The 14,113-nt window shown below is 37.5% G+C and overlaps 1 long non-coding RNA gene across 1 annotated transcript; it reads left to right on the forward strand.

The window, feature by feature from the left end:
- Positions 1-360: 360 nt before the first annotated feature.
- Positions 361-13,794, forward strand: LOC139677763 (uncharacterized). Its single transcript, XR_011698923.1, has 3 exons — positions 361-400; positions 2,248-2,317; positions 13,711-13,794. It is a non-coding gene; the product is annotated as an uncharacterized lncRNA (long non-coding RNA).
- The last annotated feature ends 319 nt before the right edge of the window (positions 13,795-14,113 follow it).

Consider the following 14,113-nt stretch of genomic DNA (forward strand, 5'->3'; position numbering starts at 1 on the left):
CTTTCATGTCTCCTGTGAAAGTAAGAGTCTCCTAAGCCCAGTAACAAAGAATTAGAGCAGACATTGCTAGGGGAAAAGGAGAAAATACAAATAATGGATGATTTCTTTTATAAAAATCGATGTCTTTGAACCTTTTCTCTCTCAAATCAACTGTATCTCTTTCCTTTTTTTGGGCAAGGACCTTTCCCTAATCAAAAATCCTCAATTGCTTATTGCCAAACCCTTTTAGAAGCATGAAATGAACTTCCTTATGGATCGTTTTCATGATTGCTTCTTTCGCAGGTACTTCACCCCACCCACATTTTTTAATGGAGCTGAAGTGAACACACTCTTTTAGGTTACAGCTGTTTAGGCAAGACTCTGTCTAGCTCCAAGAATAACATTAACTGCTGCACCACAGGTAAGGGTTGGCATGAAGGTCCAAATGCGAATTTGTCATCATTGTTGGTGGCTGTTGTTTTGAAGATGAAAGAAGCACCAGTTGGTGTGACATCAACTTCCGTACGTTTGGGATCATTTTTGCTGGCTGTTTCTGCAGCTTCTCTGCACGTGCTCCCACTCTCACACTCTCTCTGCTTGCCAGTTACCCTCTTCTCCTCTTGGCTTGCATGTCTTTCTTCCAAGCTTTCTGCCACAGATGGTAATGGGCCTCGCCAACACGTTTTGTTTGCCACATGTGTTGCTACCTGTGTCACAATGGATGAGGCTCATTTTTCTTTTATTCCAGGGCGTCTTTCTACTTCTGCCTCAGTTGGTGTCTTGATCTTTCACACATTAAAAGTTTACTACACGTTTTTTCCTTTGGGAGCTTGGTGTCCTCCATGCAGAGGACATGTCCAGTCCAGCAGAATGCTTTTATAAGATTGCTTCAACACTGTTTGTGCAACCACTTTGCAGAACTTTGTTATTCATGATTTTATCTTGCCACTTGATATGCATAATAGCTTGAAGGTGCCGTTGATTAAATTTTTCCAATGCTTTGATGTACCAGTACTAGCATTTCCATGTTTCTCAGCTCTAGAGTGAGGTAAAATTTAGACACTACAGTAAAGCCGGGGTTTGGTCTTATGTCTAATAGTGTGCTAATTCCAGATTTATTGTACCTAATTCTCCATCTCAGTCAGTCTAAATATGCAAAAACTAATGCATGTATAAGAGCCAACTGTTATGAAACTGTTATGAGGAAGAAACATTAGATGCAGGGTTTAAAATTCTCATGCATATTCCTTGCCCTTTAAGAAATAAAATAACAGTTTTGATAGCTTAAATTTTATAAAAGTACAAGTCTCAGCTGCAGACTACTGCACAGCTGGGCAGTCCAAATGCTTGGTAGACCTATACCCTTCAGCAAATATCAATCCTAACCTTCCAGACGTAAGCTATGTGGAAAACTAATACCTAAATTCAGTGATAAAAGGAGACAGACAAGATTGCTGAGACAGCAGGGTGACCTAGTATTTTATGAAATGTGTCCCTTCATTTCTCCTTCTCTGCTTTCTTTCTAATGAATTTTCTTCAGCATCCTATGTGATTCCGGATCTCTGAGCAGATAAAATTTTATTTTTGAACGAGAAATCTCTTATTGTTTCTATCACTTTTCAGATCAATTCTGGTGACAAAAGTGTATTCCAATAATATATTTTGGTAGGATGAGGAGCAATTCAAGAATGTAAGGTCTGTAACAGCATCCTTGGGTTTAGATTTGGGCAAAATGTGCAGCTGAATGACATGTCTGCTGTGCCCTTAATAAATAAATTGCTCACTGGCTGTGTTGCTTGCAAACAGACAGCCTTTAGGCAATGCCCAATTGTCCTTTGTAATATTTGAAAGGCAGGTTCAGTTGAGCTGGAGAAAAAGGCCCATATCTCCATTTTGAAATACTGATGTGATGTCTACTCTTGCTATTTTCATTTACTGAAAAATTGTATTCTAAAGCTCCTTACTTGGAATTCTTCTGTGAATTTTTAACACGCAAATCAGTTCATAAACCTTATGATACATATAATTTACAAACAAAAGCTAGACATTTAATGGGATTTCTGCAGGCACATTATAATTATGCCTGAACAATAGTCAACAGGGAAGGGAGTGATGGTAGTGCCATTAGGAAAAGACAAGCATGACTGCTACCTGTGCAAGACTTAACTTGATGGGAACTCACCCATGGCAATTCAAAACACTGAAATTACACTGTTTTAATACTTGGTGTGCAATCATGACACCCTTACTTTTTTTTTTTTTTTTTAGATCTTACATGAAAAGTGTCACAGTGGTATAAGAGGGCCTCATCACAGGCAATAAAATTCCACCATCCAAAGTGAGTAATATGTGCAATAACTTTAGTTCACTCTCCAGCACATGTACATATTTGAAAAAAATACAGTAAATTATTGTATTATTGAATGCATTCAGATCTCTTCTGAGCTGTAAAGTATACTTTATTCTGACCTTTGTTACTTAGAGAGTTTCATTAATTTTGCAAATTACACTGTTTCTCTGTTTCATTCATGTGACTTTAATAGCCCCATCTGCTGGCTGAGCACCAGATACGAGAATTAGCACGTACCTTTGAAGGTCTCTTGTTGTAACAGGGCTTCCATAAACCTGCTGCTGAAATGTTTTGCTTTTTTCCTAAGTGAGACAAAAGAGAGAAAACTGTAAAAGTGCATTTTATGGATGCATATTATCTCACAATGCTGTGGAGTTCATTTTGTGTTTACAAATCTCTTGGTTTCTTGTCAGTGTCAGTCTGCTTTGTTAATGATAGACGCTTTTGTTGTTGTAGGAACTTAGTTTCCTAAAACACTTCAGAATTTGCTCAAGTGAAAATGTCTGCAACTGTAGAAGCTGGAAGAAAACATAAAATTAAATGTCAGTGTGAATGCTCACTGGAAAAAGAACTAAGCAAGATTTGCTTTCAGATACAGTACATCAGGAGCACTGAGTGTTGTTGTTCTGAGGAGTTTGTCTTATTGCTACTCCTCCCTAGGCACCCATTTGTGTAGCAGATAGGATACAGAGCCTCTTGCTGTGACTCAGTAGGCTCATCTTCATGTTCTGCTGTTCTTCTAAATAGATGTGACAAATCTCCCAGAAATAATGAAGGAGGCTTGATTCATCCCCTCAGTCCTTAAATGGAACCACCCTTCTCCAGGGGACGCTGTTGATGTGTGTACAGCCATGGTACTACTCGTTCTATGTGCATGTAAAGAAGGGCTTATAGGACAGCTGTAGAGTGTGTGTTTCTTGTATTTCCAGATACATGCATTGCAGATTGTCCAAAATAGGTATTATTATAAACCTTTATCTATGTATTAATACAGCAAAATCATATTCATAGATTTCAATGATATTTAAAATATATTTAAAAATATATTCTCTACAAAACTGGTCAAATGGCACGGGAAAGGAAAAGCAAAATCCTGAAAAAACAGTGTTGGGGGACAATGTGTATTGGAGAGACGTCCCAGACATCTGATTGTGGTCACTAAAGAAACAAAAACTCATAGAAGGGAAAGGTGCTAATGAATGTACCTTTGTGACAGTGAATAAGAACCTAAATTGCATTATAGTTTCTGATGCTGTCCATTGCAGGAAAGATCACCTTAGTTCTTCTGCAATGCGCAGTAGAGAGAACTTTGCTGAATAAGAGCAAACTATGTTTTTTCCAAAGTTTAATCTGGTGACTGAAAATGGAGAGAATGATTTAACAGAGCTTAAACAAGCACTAACAGAAAAAATGAGTTACCATAACCATCCTGTTAATCTGTGGATTCTGGTCTGATCAGACACTTGAGTGTTTTTTAGGGCAGTGAAGTCTACAAAAGCAAGACAAGTCAAAATTACCTATGATATGATGGTCTCGCCAATATAGCAGTCCACATTTTCTTATGACTGTGAAGATGTTCTGTCAGTCTTGGCAGGGAAATCCCTGTGAAAATATTACTCTATTAGTAATTTAATGTTTACGAAGCCTTGTGAATTCAAATTGGTAAGTAACAGTTTTCTTTGCTTGTAGCCTGGTGTGAAGATGCAGCGAGAATGTGTCAAAAAGATTTATTTCATAAAGATTAAGAACAGAATTGTATTTGTGCTCTTTCCAAAGCTCTTTCAGAACTCAGTTGCTGAAATTTTCAAAATACTTAAATGTTTCAGGTGAGTTTTACTGATAGTTAAAAGGGCTTGTGGTCCCCATTCACATAATTGCTTGGGAAAATAGCAGCTCCTATCATAGTTCTATAATAAATAGCAGATGGCTTAGAAGACCAAAGGAGAGCTCCCTGCTGAAGATCATGCACAAATACTAGCATACCATGGAAAATTTTCTGGTGTTGTCAGTGCAAAAGATAAAACACAGGATGGCTTTAAGTGCATTAAAACAACACAGATGAATTTAAAAGGAAACCTGGGAAAAACGTTGATCATATGTTCAAGATCAGCATTTTCCAGAGAGTAGGAGTGTCTTTCTATTTGTGCAAGAAGCTGCTTTTTTGCCTTCCAAATGCATTGAACATGGTGATCCAAAGAAACCCAGGCTGCTGCAGCTCTCCCAGCTGCTGGGCTGTTCCTCTCCTGCAGAGGTGTTCTTTAATGAGCACATGTTTCTCAGTCGCAGGTAGTTCACGTTATGCTTGACTGCATTTCTTACAGGCTTTAAAACCCTAAGCCTGAAGGCACAAGTGCCATATGTACACTGAATGGAAGCCTGATCCTTCAGTGGACAGCTCAAGTGATTATGAATTACTCACTTGTGAAATCCTGAAGTTATATAAACAAAAGGACTGGTGTGTCATTAAAAATTGATTTCTGTTTTAAAACCAATTGAATCAATTTAGTAATATAGCTGAAAGAATTCTAAAAAATTTTCCTTGAGAAATATATATATATCTTACGTAAATAATTGTTGCTTTTTAAAGTAACATGTCACATAAAGACATGTAGAGAGGTAACCATCAAAGAAAATGTTACAAACAGCAGGCCCTAAACTTTGTTTAGTAGGATTGGCAGCTAACACTGACCATTTCTTTTCAGCAAAGATCTGGATTTGTCTTTTCCTAGACTAGTTAATCCTTGCTCTCTTCTTCAGGAATTGTATTCACATCTTTTGCATTCCCTTGAAGAACAGGTGGCTCAGATCAGCCAAACCTTAATCCTAGCAGACCTTGAACTTACTGGAACACTATTGCTCTTCCAGCAGGCTTAGAAGTTTTCTTTCTTTTCCTTGCCATTACTATGATTAATAATGGTCTTGACACACAGACACAGATGCACTTATATATACACTAACAAACACAAACAGGAAACATAATAGGCTAAAATGTTTAAACCAGAAATCAGTTGGGAAGGCAAAAACCAGGAGGCTTTTTTTCATGTAGTAGGGCAAAAAATTGTATTTTTACTAAACAAAGACAGAGTTAGTATTTTAGTTAGTCTTACAAGTCAGAAACAAATGCTCTTCATTATCCATTGATTAAAGGAAAGACAGTTTCCTATTCTACATTAATTTACTGAACAGCTGAAAAAACCTCCAAAACTTAAAAAATTACTACCAAATGTTCTGAAATACTGTGCCTTGCCTGTCTTAAGTCTGAATGTTGTACAATTTGATCATCTGAGATAACCAATTTGTACTCAGAGTAGCACAGAGCCCATGACAACACATCTTTTGTGATTGTCTGCACTTAGTAACAGTTTCTAAAATCCTAAACTGTCCGCTATGAGTTTGGAGTACTGAGACCACTTACAGACACTTTTCCAAATTATGACTCATTATGTTAAGCCTTCTTTTCATGAAACTTTGCTTAACTGTGCATGTGCTGATTGTTTTCTTTGTCATCTGACTTTCAGACTGGTTACTGATCTCCTTTGATATACTGTACATGACATCCTAACAAAACCAAGTCTTTAATCAAAATGATGAGGATTCAAATGTGTGCCACTGTCAGACAGCAGGGTAAGGCTAACATGCAGCAGATGTGTACCTGCAGGTCAGATGGAATGAATGGATTTAAGACATACAGTTGGTACAATCTTTAGTTTAACCCTAGATCTGATTTTAAAACCCAGGCAAAACATTTTCACAATGAGCTGTGTTGGTTTAAACTGCCAGCTGGCAAAAGACCAGCACAAGTATTTATACATAGGATAGACCTGACAAGCCCTGATAGTCACAATCTAGAAAGCAACAGGAATTTGTTGCAGAAAAAGAGGCCAGTGACTCTGTGACTATGCTTTTTGCTTTATGACAAAAATCACCTGTGCTAGTAGTTCTGTGTCAGTATTTTCTCTTTCATGCTGCTAATCTACAAGATGTGAAAAAGCCAAAGACACAGCCACAGGTGGTTGCTTCTAACAGATTTCATTAATGCAAGCCCAAAACATTGAGATTGCATAAATGAAATCTGCAGCTGTGAATCAAAAATAACACTCAAGGATCAGGAAACACCAAGAGCAAATATGGCAGAATATGATCTTCTTAAATACTGTTTAGAAGAGAGCTTGCAAATTTAAACATTTAATTGTGTGAGCTGAACTTTTCTCATGAAAACAGTTTATAAGCTGTGGGATAGATTGGTGTATTTTTCTCCTACATTTGTCCAAAAGTTTTCAGCTTAAAACAGTATCAGTCTTACTGAGCTCAGTGGGAGTTGCAGTGTTCCATACTTTCAAGGAGATGCTTTTGCTGCAAACCAGTTCTGGTGCCACTAGTGTTTAAGCTACAGCATGATTAATTTTCTCAGGTTCATTACAGGCACTGAACTTATAGTAGTTAAGGTTGTTCAGGGTACTGCTATTTATTAGGGAAGGTATTACCAGATAGTATTTTTATTATAGAGAAGCACAGTAGATACTACTTTTAATGGACTATAAAAAGAAAGAGATAGGTTATTCTTTTTGTCCTGATCTGGGCAAATACGGATTTTTATGCACTGTAGTGATACTTGTTTAATGCTGTTGATTTTGAATCGAAGAGTCCAGTCCTCCATTGCTGGTGGTACGTGCCAAGATTTTGTGGATTCAGGCTGCGCACTGGTTAATTGTAAATTCACTGAAAGATCCACAAGAAATGCTGATGGCAATAATAATGCTCAACTGAATAGGTAGTTAAGCACTTCTTAACAAGTTATCTTGTTGATGAGCCCAGTAGAAATACCGAGATGGGTAAATAATCGGGGGCTAATTCCTGCGTCCTGCTCAACAGCTGTGAGCAGAATGTACCGTTCCAGGGATACAAAGGAACCAGAGAGCCAGTAGGTATCTCCAGCTGTCAATTCTCCTTGAATAAGAGCTTTTCATATTCAGCATTTCCAATGTTTCCAACAGTGTCACTAGTGCCTGTTGTTCTCCAGTTGAAGCATCAGTCCCTTGATGATTGCTGGTAGAAGGATTTCGTTCACAGCAGCCCTAACAGAGCTCTAATATGAATGAAAATGGCTTTTGTCAGCCACGCATCTGGGGAAATATTACCATTTGCAGATTATTCTTTCACTGAGAATAGTTTTTAGTTTGAAGACAGAGGTAAATAAGTCCACTGAGGTTAATGAATTCATGAACATGAGTCAGAGATGCAGATCAAGACTCCTGCCATTATTCTCTTACCATATACTGAAATATTTGTATAGTCATTGCTTTCCTTTTACATGGAGAGAATGCCGTAATGATAGCCCTTTTAAGGCATCATAAGACAAGTATCCCTCTTGTTTAGTCATATAGCATAATTGGTCTACCAAAGCATGACATTTGTATCAAAAATGTATTTCAAGAGCACTCAGAGACTACAGGGCCCACTTTTGTACTTGGGTGTCCTACTCAAAATCAGTAGAATTATTTTCAGAAGAAACCCTATGCATGATCAGTACCATCTCCTTTGAGGTGGCAGTGCTCCATACATTGCAATTGGTCTGCAGCCTGGCAAAGAAAAGAATCCAGTTCTACATTTTTCCTTATTCTGTTGGGAAGTATTTTATTGACGTTTTGTGTAAGAAAGGGTAACAACTGGAAATGTAACTTCATCTTTGTGATCTCTGCACATTTTGTTCAGTTTTGTTCCACACACTGACAACTATCAACGGGAGGTCACAATGAGAATATGCACAATTGTCAGAGAGTAAAGAATAACATGCAAATGCACAGTGCTATAGTAATTGAAGAGGGGGTTTTACTTCTTTGTCACCCCTGTAGTTAGATTATACAACGTATACCATACTAAGGCAATATAGTCACATATTGCTGAAGAGCTATTATGTTCCTTAGTATCTACATATATATTATCATGGAGCATTATGACTCCATGGTCACCAAGTAGTACCTATTTGATTATATTAATATATTCTGATATGTGATATACTGTATATGATATACTGTGTACTATATATGTGATATACTGTAGCATCAAGCACCTATATATGCCTAGAAGGTAATTTATTTCCCTGTGTATATGATCTCCTACAAAGAAAGTCATAGAATCATAGAATCTGCAGAAACCCACTGACTTCTGACTGAGCATCTAACCTAGATCAGATTCTCAGATATACACTCTTCTCTTGAAAATCAGAAAGGAAGAGTCACACATTATTGATAACCACCAACTACACACCTTCCTGGTGATGAAGTGTGTTGTCATAAATCAACACCTACACTTTTGTCTTTTAATCTTTTGTCTCTGTAAGGCTCCATGCTAGTAATATCAGCTGCCTCCTCTCATGTGCCTTATGATTCTGCCATCCAGGACCTCAAATCTTCCACCTGTCCTTTCTTGTCCTCTCTGGCTGTCCATACACAGTATCCTGAGGTCTCATTGCTGTACCTAATTACTACCTGGGCAAGAGGCAGCATGTTCTGTGGCTGCTTGTGTGTTGATTGTCCAGCTGGTAAGCCAGACAAAACAGAACTTTTAAGTTCACGTTGCAGTTTTTCTCTTAATGAGGCCAGTCATCTATCTAGTCATCAGTTTTCATGTAGCCGGGTAGAACTCAGTATCTTTGAGATCACTGCTCTTCTATCGAATTTGTTTGAGATTGGTCAATAGATTCAAAAGTTGGTGGGAAAGACAGAAAACACAGTTGCATAAGCTTGGGATGATCAGGTTAGAAACACAGTAATACTTTCTGCGTGCTAGACTAGACTAGTGCACTACTTAGGTGTGTACTCACTAGACTGAACTAGACAAACAGATTCAGAGATCAGATAGTTTCCTAAACACTGTAAATAACACTATCCCAGGAATGGGTCAAGGAGACCTGCTTATGTCAGCATATTCACATTGCCTCTCCTTCCACATTTTGTATCATGGAAATCACTTTGAAACTAGGATAGTCTCTAAAGCTAATTTTACCAGCATCCAGGAGAAAGTTTTGACACTGTAGAGATGTGAAGCAAAATCCTCATATGCTTCACTTTGGAGAGGATTTTTGAAGAAGCTGTAATAAATTCAATTGTTTAATTTAGTTCTTTGTTGAATGAGAACCATCCCTGAAGTGCTGGTTGTTCAACTGGTATGTATTAATCTTTCAAATAGGCAGAATATGTAACTGAATTTTATTTGAGGTTTGAATGCTCCTACCTACTTGCTCCATAAAAGATCACCCCTTTGGAATGACCTCTGTTATGCCCAATGGAACAGGCCAATCCTTTTAAACACAGCACGCCATATGAATTCTAGACATAAATCCACTGCAACCAGTGTACTTAACAGTGGTTACAAATTTGACTCAGGAAATTCTTTTTTGCCATGTGCATTCTGTAAATAATGTTTTGAAAATACTCATTGAACTTCTCAATCTCAACACAGTAATATAACATAACATCCCATGGTTGAACTTAGTCCATAAAGAGTATGTTACTTATACTCTTAACTTAAAACTCAGGCAGAACTTTCTGATAAATTCTATTTGCTACATTTGTCTTTTAAATGGAAAACTTTTGGGGTAATGAATCTATAGAAGTAGTAGACTTCTATTTACTTTACCGAGTAATTGATTAGCATGATTATAAATAGAAAATATATTTTAAGTCTGCTATCATACAGCAGTTTGCAAAGTCAGCATTACATAAGATAAAAACGTCAAACAGAAATCTGTCTTACTCTTGTTCCCCAATCACCAAACATGCCTGCTTCCCTGTTCTCCTTTTGGAAAGAGAAAAAAAAAATCATTTTTTCTTTTTTAAGAATCATAGATCACAAACTTAAGGTGCATATATTGGACTCACATGAAGTCTCTAAGACTTCATGCATCTATCTCTTCAGCTTAGTTTATTTAGAGGCAAAATCATTCAAATGTGTGAAATTTACGTTCAGAGTTCACAGATTCTTGGGATCAAAAGAAATATCTCTGAATAACCCAAGTATTCACACTTATTTGGGATGAATTTCCTGAAGTTAGCTGAAAAATCTTGCAGTTTGTGGTGGGATCTGGTCTATATTATTGCAGATAGATGGCTGCCATCCTAGAAATATCTTCCTGTACCAACAGCTGGATTTATTTGGGTAACCTGTGTTATGCTGTGGCCATTTATAGTAACTGATTTCTGAGTGAACTCCAGAAATATATCTACTGCAATTCTGTGTTACAGAACTAGAACTTTCGTGTACCAGTTCTCTTGAAAAACTAAGAAAAAACCTTCACTGAAGGTGAAAAACATTTTACAACCACCAGTGACACCTTTCACAGCGGTTTCCAGGCAGTCACTGAACAACATTTGTAGGTCACCACCATGTTTTTCAGATGCAGGAAGAAGATGTGCCCGTGTTTAGTGAACAGAGAAGTGAAGGTGATGGTGCTACTGGATTCCAGTGCAGGGCCAAACTCACTGGGCCATTAATTTTCATTTACATCACTTCTTCAACACAAAGCAGACTTAATGCTACATTAACTGGCAGCCCAGAGGTTCGTGGTGTGCTGGGGAGCCCAGGTGCTGCAGCTCTGGTGAAATGGCCTGTGCAGCCCCTTCCTCACAGTTCCAGTGTAGATGTTGAGCAGTAGAGGGTGGGCAAAAGCAGGAACAGATGAAGTTTTCAGTATAGTTTTTTTCTTTAACTCCCAGCTTCCAAAATTCTGTGGTTAGGTAAGAATCTCCACTTTAATTTAAAATTAAATCTCAGAAGCCATAAAGTAAATAAAATTAAAAACAAACAGATATTAATCTTGTGATGTTTGATCCAATTTTGTGTTTTGGGGAACTGTCTTCTGGTTTTTGAACACCTGGATTTGGCAAGGCTGCTATCATGCCTGGAACAACGTACACAAAGCATTTTCTTACTATCACTATCCCCCTCCCACTCCCTTTCAGGCAAATGAACTAAATTGGACACAATATTTCAACATGTTTTTTGCATTAAAGGTGGCTAATAGCCTACTACAGAGGGAATATATCTAAAAGCCCAAGTAAATAGCTGAATAATGTCCTCTTCATAAACCAAGTGATACAAATCTATAGTAAAACAAAATATTAAAAATTAATTTCTCTACTTACATGCTAAGCCCAAGTTTAGGATTTAGTATTTCAAAAAATATAAAGATGGCATAACTGCATTTCCAGGGGCTGTGAGTTCTACTTTAATGAGTGCCTTGACAACAGTAGGACATTTACAATAGACATGTTTTATATGGTAGTACAGACAATGTGGGAAAGAACTTCGAGTTAATGGGTTTGTACTGTTTATCATCTTAAAAAGAACAAAAAGCTGAGTGTATACATTTATTTAAATTAGTTAGGCTTTAAAGTCCTCAGATTCCTCGATCTGTTAGAACTAAATCCCAAAATGAGTTCTGGCAATCAGCAGTTTAACTGAATTGAAGCATGTATTTGCAATTTTTTTTGCTGGATCAGTATCACATTAAGGGTATCCTGCAGATTTGAGTCCTTTCTGTCTAAATAACCTGAAACTTTACAACAGTTACTTGAAATCCCACAAAGATATTGCAAAGAACTTGAAAAGGGTGAAAAGAATTTAAAATCCCAAGTTGGTGAATAATTGCATTCTATTGTGATAGTCACAATTCATTTAATGACTCAGGATTTTAGAAAAAAGAATTTCTTTAAAAGTTTACAGTTTACCTTGGTATGACTTATGGAACATTTTGAAATGCCTTTTCTTCTGTTCAAATGCACTTGAGGGGCTTCTGTGAATCTTACTATTTATTGAACAGGCCAGAATGTCTCGCTCAGAAAAGTTAAGGGCTATCAAGTAAAAAAATATTTAGGGATTCCTCTAAATGTCTGTTATTCCTCTACGGACTGGAGCTAGGAATCCCATTGATAGTTTTTCAGCTGTTTTGTATAGGAAGATATCTGTATGCTAAGAATGCATTATCAGATTGTGAGTGGAAGAATTTCATGCTTTCTGCATGGTGTTTAATGTGGTAATATACCACACATGTGTTTTACTGAAATACTCGGTTTCCTCAATTTTTTTTAAATTATTTTTTTTCTAAAGACCTAAATGCAGTGGTTGGTTGGACTGCTCAGAATGTTAGTAATGAGATACGGAGCCCTTTTCTTCCAGGTCACTGGCATGAATTTGACCCTGGCTAGTAAAAACTGAGAGTCATTATCAGCTGGTGACTGTTTGGTGGCCTACGACACACAAGCTGGTGGTTTCACTTTGTGTAATGACCCATAGCTGCACACACATACACACAGCCTTCAGTTAAAACATGTGCAAATAGCTTGGAAAATACCATATATCTCATGATTGAACTTCAAAACTCAGTCTGAAAGGTCATCTGTAGTGGCAATTAAGAGTGACAGGCTTTATGACCTGTCACCCACGGAGAACAAGGTGCTCCCCAGCATTCACACAGGTCATTTGCTTCTGCTTGGACAGTGGAGCCTACACATTTAAAGCAGAAAAACACAAAATAATGGATAAGGGCTAAATTAATTTTGTACAAGACAGAGTTACGAAGCAAAGTCCTTACAGATATGGACTCTGTGGAAAAAAAAAAGGAAGGCAGCAGAAAATAAAATAAAAGATAACCTGAAAAAAAAGTAGTGGAAAAGGGAAGATACAGAATAGTAAAATAAAGTATGTAGAGAAATGTAAACCAACAAATACACTGGTGGCCAATGCTTCCCAAAATACCTGACCTCTTCCCCTTCCTTCTTTTTGAATTAATCTACTTCCTGTGTAAAAAAAACCCAGCTTGTTATATAAGAAGAAAAATTCAGCAGAGTATCTAAGCACATTTTCCACTTCCAGCATATGAAATATCCTGCTTGTTTCAACAGAGTGCCTACTGCTCCTTACAGGAGGTGTTTGCCTACCTACTTTACCAATGTGAAGTTTCATAATTAAGCTGTGTAGACTCAGCTAAAGGGTTTGGTTATGATGATGGATGTGGCTTTACTGCATCATCAGCAAACAGCAATATGACCAAGAAATTAGCAAGAAGTAACAAATAAGATCTCGACTCATATGATAGGAACTTTAGAGAGTGTTGGGAGGGTTTTTAGAGTAAACATATGCTGGGTCAGGATTTTCCACGAACTCTTTCACTCACCTCTACAGTTACTGTTATGTATCAGTGACACACGTGTGTTGATTCAATGGTGAGAGGCTTAAAGATCAGGCTGGGTTGACATTTTTCTTGTAAGGCTCAATATCATGAAAGCATTTGAAGTGTAAAGAGCTGTAGAACTGGCTAGTTTCACATGTCATACTGATGCTGTGTGGCTTTGTAAAAGAACTGATACACTTTGACGCTCTAGGCCTGAAGCAAGTACAAAGCATAGGACTTCTGAGCATGGCAAGAGACCGTGAAGCAGCAGCACAGAGCATCAGGTAAGATCAAATTCCTGGCTATATTCCATTTCCCTGTCACACTGTGTATGCTTAATAAACTGTTTATACAATAGTGATAGGATATGACTGCCACCTGCATGCTGTGTAACGTGTATACTCTGCAAAAGAACATTTAGCAGCTGCAAGATGTAAGTAGTTTAAGCCTAGAATGCCTGGATGTTCTTAGGTGAGCTCACTACTTTCTAAGCTGCAAAAATGCTTAATCCCTGTGTCACTTTATATTATTTTGTAGTTAATGTTGTCAATGGGTTGACAAAGGCACATAACCAGGGGCAGGATCTGGCCTATCATATTTAGTAGGATATGATT

Source organism: Pithys albifrons, chromosome 13 (genome assembly GCF_047495875.1).
Source record: "Pithys albifrons albifrons isolate INPA30051 chromosome 13, PitAlb_v1, whole genome shotgun sequence".
Lineage (NCBI taxonomy): Eukaryota > Metazoa > Chordata > Aves > Passeriformes > Thamnophilidae > Pithys > Pithys albifrons.